At 40.3% G+C, this 12,524-nt stretch overlaps 1 protein-coding gene across 1 annotated transcript in view; it reads right to left on the bottom strand.

Annotated features, from left to right (window-relative positions):
- STPG2 (sperm-tail PG-rich repeat containing 2) overlaps nt 1-12,524 on the bottom strand; it is a 267,191-nt gene that overhangs the window by 52,095 nt on the left and 202,572 nt on the right. The gene's annotated exons all lie outside the window — the stretch shown is intronic.

Below are 12,524 nucleotides of genomic sequence, written 5' to 3'. Positions count from 1 at the left end.
GTTCTCATTTGGGTTGAAACTTGTAGCATGAAAGTCTATAGTCCGTTTTTGTATAATCCCGTGCGAGTTTGGATGTAGTCACCTCGGTGTCTTTATTCTGCTGCTATCTTGCCAGTTCCCGAGCTGGTGGAGCTGCTCAGTGGCTTTGCGCAGCGCCCAGGTGCTCCGGATCGGGTCTGAAGTTTCAGCGGTTTTTCTCTCACCCAAGTATTGAGGATCAGATTTACAGTCTTTCTGCAGCCTGGGCTCCACTCACTGAGCTGAGCAGTCCAGCTTTACCTCCAGGGTTTAGCGTGAGGCAAAGTGGCTCCTGCAGCCCGCAGAACTTCCAGGAGCCCAGGTCTTCCCGGGAGTTCCCTTCTGGGAGCTCCCCAATCGCCGATTCTCTCGTAGTTATCTACCTTCTAGTGAGTCCAGAGTGTTTTCGTTTGGGTTAAAACTTGTAGTAAGTGAGTCTATAGTCCGTTTTCGGTCCTCAATTCCTATGCAGGCTTGGACGCGGTCTCTTCTTACTATTTTTAAGTTCTCATTTTATCTGAACAAGTGATGAACATTTCTAATGAATTCCTAAGTTTATTCATCAGTAAGAAAAATCAGAAACCTGTCTCATAGCAATAAGTTAGTACCTCCATATGATTTCAGGGGAAAAAAAAGTAGCATCTACAGATAAAATCACCAAGTATCTTTTCTTGATCTCTTATATATCACAGAAAATAGGAAAGGCATATGATAAGTTGATATTTCTCATGTTTTTCTTTCATTAATCTCAGCATTTGAATTCTCTCTATCTATTCAGAAAGTTATGCATGCTTTGCAACAGAATCTAAGTCTCAGAACAAAAGCTAAAAAATGTATAATTATATTTTTCATCTAATTTTTATCTAAGATTCTAGGTCTTAGGCTTAAATACCAGTCATTGTAATTGTAGTGATTTTTAACAAGAAACACCAAATAAGCATTAAAAATTCTATTCCAGAAAGTAACTGCAGTACTACTAGCCATATCTATCTCCCACAGGAAAATGGAGAACACAATGAATGAAGTACTAGAGGCTAGGGGAAAATTTGACTAAATGTCTGTGAAGTAAAAGTTATGTAATCGCTGAAAATTAAAAACAAGTCTAAGCTATCCTGACTTCATTTAAGATAAAGAAATATACCTTAATTAACATAAATCAAGAATAAAAACAATCAATGGCTGTTAACTTCTTAAATAGTATCTGAAAATAATAAATCAAATAGTGTTTAATTATATTATCACCTTCATTAGTACTGCTATTTCTATCAGATATTATAACTGGGTGATCCCTAGGAAAAAGGGAAGTTCCAGGTTCACTGCCCCAGAGGTAGGTTGGAGCTGAGAAAAGAAAAAGAAAGAATCTGAGGAGGAAGGAAACAAGAATGGAGAGCCAGAAGGAGACCCAAGGAAGCCATATGGAGCAAAGGGAGGGTCCTGGACTGGTTGAAAGAGACATACATGGGTGAGACCCATGGGGTGGTTGACTAAGGCAGTATTTATATTGATTTTGATTTTTCACTTTTCCTCCTAGACTTGTCTGGCCACTTCTGACCCATTTTTTTGGTCCCAGCCAGAAGGTACTTTAGTCTTGTGGCAAGCTTTCAGGTCTTGCTTTGGGCCAATCCCTTTTGGGTTGACTTTACCCACGAGGGGATGGGTAACTTCAGGTGTTTGATTTAGAAATTGTATTGTTTGTCTTCTGTATTGTATACTTACTATATTAAAGTTCCTTTTCATAGTTAAAGTCTTATATGTTTTGTTTTGATGTGGCAGATGGCAGAACCTATTTAGAGCATGTGGGTGTTCAGAGGTGCCCCTTTACCTGCCCTGTAACAATGTGACACCACTTGTAACCTTTAGTGATCTATCTACTGACTGAAGAGAGATGCCATCTACATATTTAAAAGGTACAATCTAGTTTAAATTATGAACAAACAAAAGGAAAGACTTTTGGAATCATATGGAGAACTATATCCAAGACAATTAAGAGAAAAAAAAACACAAAAAACTGATCAATCAACTTCAAAGGAAGCAAGTGATACATTTCATATTTTGGAAAAACTTCCCCACATACATTGTATTCTATTCAGTCATGTCAAAGGAAAGGCCCTGAAAAATCCCTCATGTCCAAGATGATGTCACCCACATGGCCATGAAGAGTTGCTGGGATTAAATTCTCTCTTGGATAAAGTAAATAAGGAGAAAACTGCAGCAAATTCCAACCAAGATTCAGATGTTTTGAATAGGATTGGTGACCCAAGGAAAAACAGGGTGAAAGTGAATGCAACAGAAAAAGAAAAGACTGGGAAATATTGACGAGGACCAGATCTCCCTCCCCCACCTACAAACCCTGAACACCTCACAAAGGGAAGAAAAGGAGGACAAAAAGACCTGAAAGCAACTAGGAAAAGCTGAACATCAGAAGGAGAAACAAAGGTGAGCAGGTTGATTTGTGTGAGTCGGAACTACTACAAATACACAGAGGTGAGACCTGGTCCTTGTCAATATTTCCCAGTCATGATTAAAAAACATAAAGAAGATGAAAAGGAAAAAAAAAATGATATGAGATAAATAAAGAACTGAAGACTGAAAATGAGACCTTAGAAAAGGAAACAAAAAAAGGAATACAGGAGATTAAAAAACTAAATAAACTAAAAAATTAAATAGGAGGAGATAAAGAATTGTGGGGAAAGCAGTGAAAAAATAATAGATGAAATGGAAAAATGAATCAGCACCCTTGAAGACAAAGAAATGAAGAAAATCAAAAAAGAAAGAGAAGTTAAAAGGGAAAAGAATGAATAAACACTCTGAGATAATGAGAAAAGGAAACATCAGAGTTATAATTCTCCCAGAAGGTGAGGAGAAAGGCCAAGGAATCAAGAACATATTCTGAGATAATTGAAGAGAACTTCCCAAGTGTGACGAAGGATACGAAAATAGACACACAAGAAGCAAGAAGAACACCAAACTACCATGATGAAAGTAGAAACACAGCAAGACACATAATAGTTAAGGTCCCTAGAATCCAAGACAAGAAAAAAATGAGACTGGAAAGAGGGAAGAAACAAATAACATATAAAAGAAAATCAATCCAGCTGACATCAGACATCTCCAAAGAAACACTAAGGGCAAGAAGAGAGTGGAAGGACATGTTCAACAAACTCTAGAATATCAAATGCCAATCAAGAATACTTTACCCTCTGTACCTCTCCTTTCTCTATGAAGAAAGAATAAGTACATTCTCAGACAAACAGAAACGTCACAATTTTGGCATAACTTAACTCTTACTCCAAAAAACAGGAGAAAGCACAAATAGCGAATCATAAGTGAAAGAGGTGAAATCACAACAGATAAAGCAGAAGTCAAAAGAATAACCAGAGAATACTATGAACAATTATTTGTAAACAAGTTTTACAATCTAGAAGAGATAGGCAAATTCCTACAACTCTACAATCATCTACTGCTAGATAAGGGAGAAATAGAACAACTAAACAGACCAATTACAAGCATTGAAATTGAAGCAATAATTAAAAATCCTTCCCCAGAATAAAAGCCCAGGACCAGATGAATTAACAAATGAATTTCACCAAGCATTCAGAAACGAACTAGCACCTATCCTGCACAAACACATTCAAAAAAAAAGAAGGAAGATTACCAAATATATTCTATGGAGCCAACATTACACTGATACTAAAAGCCTAACAAAGGCAGCACTAAAAAATAAAACTTAAGACCAATCTCCTTAATGAATACTGATGCAAAAATCCTCAGTAAAATCTTAGCTAACAGAATACCAATGCATTAAAAGAATAATTCACCATGACCTAATAGGTTTTATACTAGGGCACAAGGATGGTTCAACACCTGAAAATAAAATAATAAAATACCATAATCCATCACATATTATCAACAAAAATTAAAAATCATATAATTATATCAATAGATGCAGAGAATGCATTTGACAACATTCAACATCCATTTTTGTTGAAGGACCTCGAAATTATTGGAATAGAAGTAATATACCTCAACATGATAAAAGCTATGTATGACAAACTCACAGCCAATATTATCCTCAATGGAGAAGAGACGAAAGCATTTACTTTAAGATCAGGAACAAGACAAGGATGTCCACACTCTACACTACTCTTCATATAGGACTGGAAGTCCTAGTCAGAGTGATAAGACAGAAAAAGACATACACAGAATCCAAATAGAGAAAGAAGAAATAAAACTATCTTTATTTGCAGATGATATGATAATCTATATAGAAAACACTAAAAAATCCATAGAAAAACTAATCAAAACATTTAACCAGTGTAGCAAGGTCACAAGGTATAAAATCAACACACAAAAGTCAGTAGCCTTCCTAACCACAAACAACAAATCAGAACTGAAAAAAAAAAATCTCCTTTACAATAAAAACCAAAAAAGTCAAATACTTGGGAATAAACCTAACAAAAGAGGTCAAATATCTATACAAAACAAACAAACAAAAACTATAAAACCCTGAACAAAGAAATACAAGAAGACACAAAGAAATGAAAATACACCCCTTGTTCATGGATTAGAAGAATTAACTTCATTAAAATTGCCACCCTTCTGGGCCCTCCCTGGTGGTGCAATGAGTTAGGATGCAGTTCTGCAAGCTTGGCACAGCCACTTCAGTACAAGTTCGATTCCCCAGCCCCAGAGGTGATCCTCATGGCCTGGCAGATCTTTCCTGACACGTCTGCTGCTCCCCTCAGCAGCGTACTAAGTCGATTTGCCTTTCCTGATCCCCACTCTTTCTCTGCTGAAGGCTCTCATTACCCCTGCATCTCTGGCATGTACCCTAGTTCTGTAAACACAAATAAATAAGTCTTTAACATCATCAGGATGGCCACCCTCCAAAAACAATATACAGATTTAATGCAATTCCAATAAAATCTCAATAACATTCTTCAAAAAAAAAATAGAACAAATGTTAATGATATTTACATGGAACCACAGAAAACCTCGAATAGCTGAAGCACTCCTGACTAAAATGAAAGAGAACTGATGCATCACACTCCAAGACCTCAAGCTATACTACAAAGCCATAATAATCAAAACTGCGTGTTACTGGAACAAAAACAGACATACAGACAAATGGATTTGAATAGAAAACTGAGATACAAAACCACAGGCTTGTGAATAACTAATCTTTGACAAAGGAGTAAAGAATATACAATGGAACAAAGAAAGTTTGTTCAACAAATGGTGCTGGGAAAACTGGGCCACTATGTGCAAAAATATGAAGCTAGATCACTACCTCACACCATGCACAAAAACAACTAAAAATGGATTAAAGAACTAGACATCAGACCAAAACTATAAAATATCTAGAAGAAAAGGTAGACGAAATACTACATAACATATACCTCTGTATCATCTTTAGATATACATCACCCACAGCAAGGATGGTGAAGGAAAGTATAAACACTGGGACTACATCAAGTTAAAGTGTTTCTGTATAGCAAGAGAGACATGACATGAACTGAAGAGACACCTCCTGATTGGGAGAAAATTTTTACACACAATACTAATAGTAAAGGACTGATCACAAAGACATATAAAGAACTAATGAAACTAAAAAATTAAAATGAAAAACCCATCAAAATGGGCAGAATAACTAAAGAGACACTTCTCCAAAGAGGAAATGCAGTTAGCCAACAGATATGAAAAAAGGTTCAACATCACTTGTAGTAAGGGAGATGCAAATTAAAACCACAATGAGATGGGAACTGGCAAGATGGAGGCAGAGTGAAGATGTTGAAATCACTATGCCCAAGCTCCCACAGGTATATATGACTAAAAATAGAACTGTAGACTTAAATAGTACGAGTTTCAACCCAAATGAGAGCACCCTGGACTCACTAGAAGGAAGATAACTGAGGGAGAGTCAGTGATTGGGGAGCACTAATAAGGGAGCTTCAATCTATCAAGCTCTGATCAAGCAGCGCCCAGGTGCCCAGGTGCTAGGAAGTACCACGAACAGGAGGCTTGCTGCTCTTCAGCCCCATTAAAGCCCTGGAGATAAAGACAGATAACTCAGCTCGGTGAGTGGAACTCAAGCTGTGGTGAAAAACTGTAGCTCTGATCTGGGAGTGCCCAGGAACCCAGGCAATAGGAAGTGCCTCAGAGAGAAGGCTTGCTACTCTTTGGCCCCACTAAAGCTCTGGAGATGAAGAGAGACTGCTCAGCTCAGTGGGTGGAACCAAAGATATAGGGAGGGGCTGTAGCTTTGATCCTGGAGTGCCTAGGTGCCAAAGCCATAGTAATTGCCTCAGATTTGAGGCTTGCTGCTCTTTGGTCCCCGCTAAGGCCCAGGAGGTAAAGAGAGACAACTGAGCTCGTTGAGTGGAACCCAAACTGCGGGGAAAACCATTCAGACTGGGCACATCGAGCCCTGGGAGTGAGGAGGAATAACTAGTGATTGGGGCAGCTAGGAAACTTGTAGCCCTTCCAGTGCTCCCAGCACTCCCTGCATCCCCCACCCCCACAGTAGTTGTGTGGCATTAAGGCCATTAAGGCCAGGCCCTCAGGTAAAAGGGGGGAAAAAAATCAGACGGATTCAACCATTGGTCCAACCCTGGGAAGCTGAAACAATTTTAACATTCCCTTGACCCTGAATGGGCACATCCTAGCATAGGGAGGACCTAGGAAGTGTCACAGATGGGAGACTTCCTATGGGTCTACCTGCTTACCATATCTACCCACAGCAGTAAACCCCTGGAGTTAAAGGCAGACAACTCAGCTCTGTGAGTGGGCCCTAAGTAGTGGGGAAAGACTGCTCAGGGAAAGATTTCTTGGAGTGGGCACAAGGAGCCCTGGAAGCACTGAAGAAGGACTGACAGCCTGCACAGCTGTGAGGCTTGCAGCCCTTCTGGCACCCTCTGCATCCCTGAATACCCACCCCAACAGCAGAAACCTGAAGACTTGTGAGCCAGAAAGATTCACGGTGCTCAGAAAGTTAACAAAACCAGTAACTGGCTCAACCACAGGCAAAGATGCAGGGAGACCTACAACACTTCTAACACACTCCACACCCCAAGGGAACATCCAAGCATAGAGGAAACCTGGGACACCAGAAGGCTACAAAGATCAACAGGCAAATTCCAGAGACAAGGAATCAACAGGTTACTGGAAGAAGCTGAACACCACGAGACCCCTGACTGTTAATGGCTTAGAGGACAGAAACCATTCCACACAGTGGGGCTGGAAAAACAGGAGATATTGAAACAAAACAGGCTCAGAATACCATCCATAACTGAAGTGTCTGGAAGTCAATCTGCCATCCCAGAAAGAACATTGAGACATGTCTCAATGAATAAAAAGGATTAGAAAATACATGATAAGGGAAAAAAAGACCAAAATATACTTAAGCAAGTCCACAGGGAAAAAATTCACCACAAAAAGATCAGATACCAGAAAGAACCAAAAAATTGAAGAACAGCTCATCCTACCAGATAGAGAATTCAAAATCATCATGATAAACAAACAAAAAGAAGATAAGAAGGGAAAAAATGATGAGGCAAGCCATCAAGGAGTTGAAGAATGCAAACAAAGAAATGAATGAAACAAATGAAAGAAATGTAAAAGAAAAAAATAAATATATGAGACAAGAAATCAATGAATTGAAGAAAGAAAATAAATAATACATTACAAAGGATATAGAAGAAATCCAGGAGATGAAAAGGTCACTAGAAGAGATAAAAAATGCTGGGAAAAGTAATCAAAACAAAATAGATGAAATGGAAGAACAAATCAGCACCCTTGAAGAACAGAAATAAAGAGAATTAAATGAGAAAAAGAAAGAGAAGTAAAAAGGAAAAGGAATGAAGAAACGCTTCAAGAGTTATCTGACACATTTAGGAAAGGAAACATCAGAATTATAGGTATCCCAGAAGGTGAAGAGAAAGGCCAAGGAATCAAGAAAACATCCACAGAGATAATAGAAGAGAACTTCCTAATATGAAGGAGATGTAGTAGACATCCAAAAAGCAAGGCCACCAAACCACTATGACGATAGGAGAAATACAGCAAGACACATCAAGTAAAACTACCAAGAATAGAAGAATAGAAAAAGATAATGAGAATGACAAGAGGGAAGAAACAAATAACCTATAAAGGGAACAGATCAGGCTGACATCAGACTTCTCTGAAGAAACACTACGGGCAAGAAGAGAGTGGAGTAAAATACTCAACAAACTCCAAAGCATAAAATGCCAAACAAGAATACTCTAACCTGTGAAACTCTCCTTCCTTTACAAAGAAAAAAATAAGGACATTTTCAGACAACAAAAATTTTGTCATGAATAAAAACACACTCCAAAAAATACAAAAAGCCATGAAACCAAATCCAACAGAAGAATGAACAAGAACAAGCAATAAAAATATAAAAGGACCAAAAAAAAAAAAAAGACAAATATATGTGCCCATATATCAATAAAATCTCTAAAGGTAAATGACATAAACGGATCGATAAAAAGGCATAGAGTTGCAGGATGGTTTAAAAAAAAAAAAACAAAAAACCCAGCACTCCCTGGTGGTGCAGCAGATGAGAGCACAGCACTAAGAAGCTAAAGCAACTTCCATATGAGTTCAATCCCTGCCTGCCGCAAAGGTGATCCACATGGCATGGCAGAGCTCTCCTGGCCCTCCCTCTGCTCCTTGAGCAGTGTACTTCGACGATCTGCCTGTTCTGCTCCCCAATCTGTCTATGGTGAACCCTCTCATCGCCCCTACATCTATAGCCTGTACCCCAGTTCTGATGCAGAAATAAATAAAAATCTTAAAAAAAAAAAAAAAAAGAACCTAACCTTCTGCTGTCTATAGGAAACACATCTAACTACAAAAGATAAAAACAGATAGAAAATAAAAGGATGGAAAACAAACTTACAAGCAAATGGACCATAAAAGAAGGCAGGATGGCACTCCCTGGGGGCACAGAGGGTTAAAGCACAGCACTAAGAAGCTTAAGCCACTTCCTCATGAGTTCGATTCCCACTTGGCCCGGATGTGACCACTTGGCATGGCAGACCTCTCCTGACCCGCCCACTGCTCCCCTCAGCAGTGTACTTCACTTCATCAATCTGTCTGTTCTGCTCCCCAATCTGTCTCTGGTGAAGTCTCTCACCCTCCGCATCTCTGGCTTGTACCCCAGTTCTGTATGAATAAATAAATAAATCTTTTTTTTTTTTTAAAGATTGATTTATTTATTCATACAGAACTGGGGTACAGGCCAGAGACGCGGTGGGTGAGAGGATTCACCAGAGACAGAGTAGGGAGCAGAACAGGCAGATTGACGAAGTACACTGCTGAGGGGAGCAGTGGGCGGGTCAGGAGAGGTCTGCCGAGCCATGTGGATCTCCTCTGGGGCAGGCGGGAATTGAACTCATGCGTAAGTGGTTTAAGCTTCTTTGTGCTGTGCTTTAACCTGCTGCGCCACCAGGGAGGGCCAAATAAATAAATCTTTAAAAAAAAGAAGAAGAAGGCTGGAACTGCTATACTTATATCAGAAAAAATAGACTTTAAACTAAAAAAGGTTAAAAGAGACACAGGGGGAACCGGCAAGATGGTGGCAGAATAAAGATACCAAGAAGACTACATCCAAACTCGCAAGGGATTGTATAAAAACGGACAATAGGGGCCCTCACTGGTGGCACAGCAGGTTAAAGCACAGCACTAAGAAGCTTAAGCCACTTCTGCATGAGTTCAGCCCCGCCTGCCCTGGAGGTCAACACATGGCATGGCAGACCTCTCCTGACCCGCCCACTGCTCCCCTCAGCAGTGTACTTCATCGATCTGCCTGTTCTACTCCCCTTCTCTGTCTCTGGTGAATCCTCTCACCCTCTGCATCTCTGGCCTATATCCCAGTTCTGTACGAATAAATAAATAAATAAAGCATAACAACAACAACAAAAAAAAAACGGACAATAGACTTAAATGCTACGACTTAAAACCCAAATGAGAACGCCCTGGACTCACTAGAAGGAAGATAACAGAGGGAGAATTGGCGATTGGGGAGTTCCCATAAAGGAAGCTGTACAGGCAGGATTAGCTGAACCCTGCAAATCTGATCAGGGAACTTCAGCTTCCTACTCCTTCGGCTCCTTTAAAAATCTAGGAGCCCAGATGTCAGGAAGCACTGCAGAGGAAAATTACCTGAGGCAGCAGCTGTGGCTGCTCACAGCCTTTTGTCCCAGCCCTGCTACAACACTGGAAGTAAACTGAGACAATTCACCTAGGGAGAGGAAACCAAATTGTGGGAAAAGGCTGCAGCTCGGAACCAGAGACCCAAGGATAGAAGTGTTGATGACCTTTGCCCCAGCAGCCACAGATATGTTGCCATCCTTTGCCCCAGCAGCCCTGACAGAGACCTGGATATAAACTGAGACAACACAGCTAGGTGAGTGGATCCCAAGCTGCTGCGGGTGTGGGGGATGGGTTGGGGGGGAGGGAACACACAAACAAAAACCAAAAAACTGCTCTGCTTAGAGCCCGGGAGGCCTAGAAGAGGAACTCTAGCCCTACCCACATCTCCTGCCCCCACTACAGAGATCTGAGACTAGGCAACATTAGGATTTGGTCAGATCTTGGGGCCATTCTTAAGGTGTGGTCAAAAGACTCACAAAGCCCCTGAGTTAAAGAGAGGGGAAAAAAAAACAAAACAGTTAGACAGGACCCAACCACAGGCCCAACCCTACGATAATGCAACAATTTTAGCAATCTTGCAAGGCCACATTCAACATAGAGAGGCCCTAGGAAGTGCCTCAAATGGGGATACTTGCTAAGGGATCTACCTGCTTACCAAATCTACCCACAAAAACTGTGGTAAAACCCTGGAGTTAAAGAGCTACAGCTGGGCTATGTGAAAGGACCTCAGCCTGCGGGGAGGCACTGCTCAGGGAAGGACTATTTGAACTAAACAAAAAGAACCACCCTGAGAGCTCAGAGGGAGAAATGGCAGCCTGCTCAGCTGGGAGGATTTCAGCCCTCTGGCACACCCTGGATTCTGGTGGGGACGGGGAGATCCCACCCAAACAACAGAAGCCCAAAGACTTGGGAGCCAGAAAAGCTCACAGTACTTAAGAGTGTAAACAAAGCCAGCCACCGACTCAGCCAAAGGCCCAGCTCCAGGGAGACCTACAACACTTCTAATTCATCATAACCATCACGGACACACCAAGCACAGAAGGAACCTGGGACATCCGAAGTCTACAAAAACCAACAGACACCTTCCAGAAACACGGCCTCAACGTGTTACTAGAAGAGGCTGAACTACACAAGAGTCCCCTGACTGTTACCAGCTGAGACAACAGACACAATTACACACAGTGGGGGCTGGGAAAAAACAACACAACTCAGAATACCCTCCACAACTGAAGTGTCTGGAAGTCCCTCAGCTATTCCAGAAAGAACATAAAAAAAAAAAAAATGCCAGTCAATAATAGCAACACAGCATCTCAGCGAATAAAAAGTATTAGAAAATACACAACAGTGAAAAGGAGACAAACAAATAGTCCAGCAAGTCCACAGGTGGAAAATTCAACACAAAATGATCAGTCAACACAAACCACCAAAAAAATAGAAGAACTGTTCAACCTACCAGATAAAGAATTCAGTATCATCATGATAAACAAACAAAATGAAATGAGGCAAGCCATCCATGAGTTGAAGAATGCAAACAAGGAAATGAATGAAAGAAATGAAAAGATATAAGACAAGCAATCAGCGAACTGAAGAAAGAAAATGAGACATTAAAAAAGGAAATAGAAGAAATGCAGGCGAAGAAAAGGCCCCTAGAAGAGATAAAGAATGCTGGGAAAAGTTATGAAAACAGAATGGATGAATTGGAAGAACGAATCAGCACCCTCGAAGATACAGAAACAAAGAGAATTAAAAAAGGAAAAGAAAGAGAAGTAAAAAGGAAAAGGAATGAAGAAACACTTCAAGAGCTATCTTCCACCATTAGGAAAGGAAATATCCGAGTTATAGGTATCCCAGAAGGCGAAGAGAAAGGCCAAAGAATAGAGAAAATGTTCACAGAGATAATAGAAGAGAACACTAATTTGAAGACGAAGATGAAAGAAGAAATCCAAGAAGCAAGACGAACCCCAAACTACCATGATGAGAGGAAAAGAACAGTAGACATATTATAATAAAGATTCTAAGATTGCAAGATAAAGAAAAGATAATGAGAATAACAAGAGGGAAGAAACAAATAACCTACAAAGGGAAACTGATCCGGATGACATCAGACTTCTCTGAAGGAACACTCCGGGCAAGAAGAGAGTGGAGGGATATTCTCAACAAACTCCAAAGCATTAAATGCCAACAAGAATACTCTACCCTGCGAAGGTCTCCTTCCTTTATGAAGAAAGAATAAGGACATTCTCAGACAAACAGAAACTCTACAATTTCGTCAAGACTAAACCCCCACTCCAAAAACTACTACAAGAAGTCCTCAAACCAAATCCAACAGA

The sequence above is a fragment of the Condylura cristata genome, unplaced genomic scaffold, assembly GCF_000260355.1.
Source record: "Condylura cristata isolate star-nosed mole 26May11 unplaced genomic scaffold, ConCri1.0 scaffold00012, whole genome shotgun sequence".
Lineage (NCBI taxonomy): Eukaryota > Metazoa > Chordata > Mammalia > Eulipotyphla > Talpidae > Condylura > Condylura cristata.
This window is presented reverse-complemented; position numbering and strand designations above follow the sequence as displayed.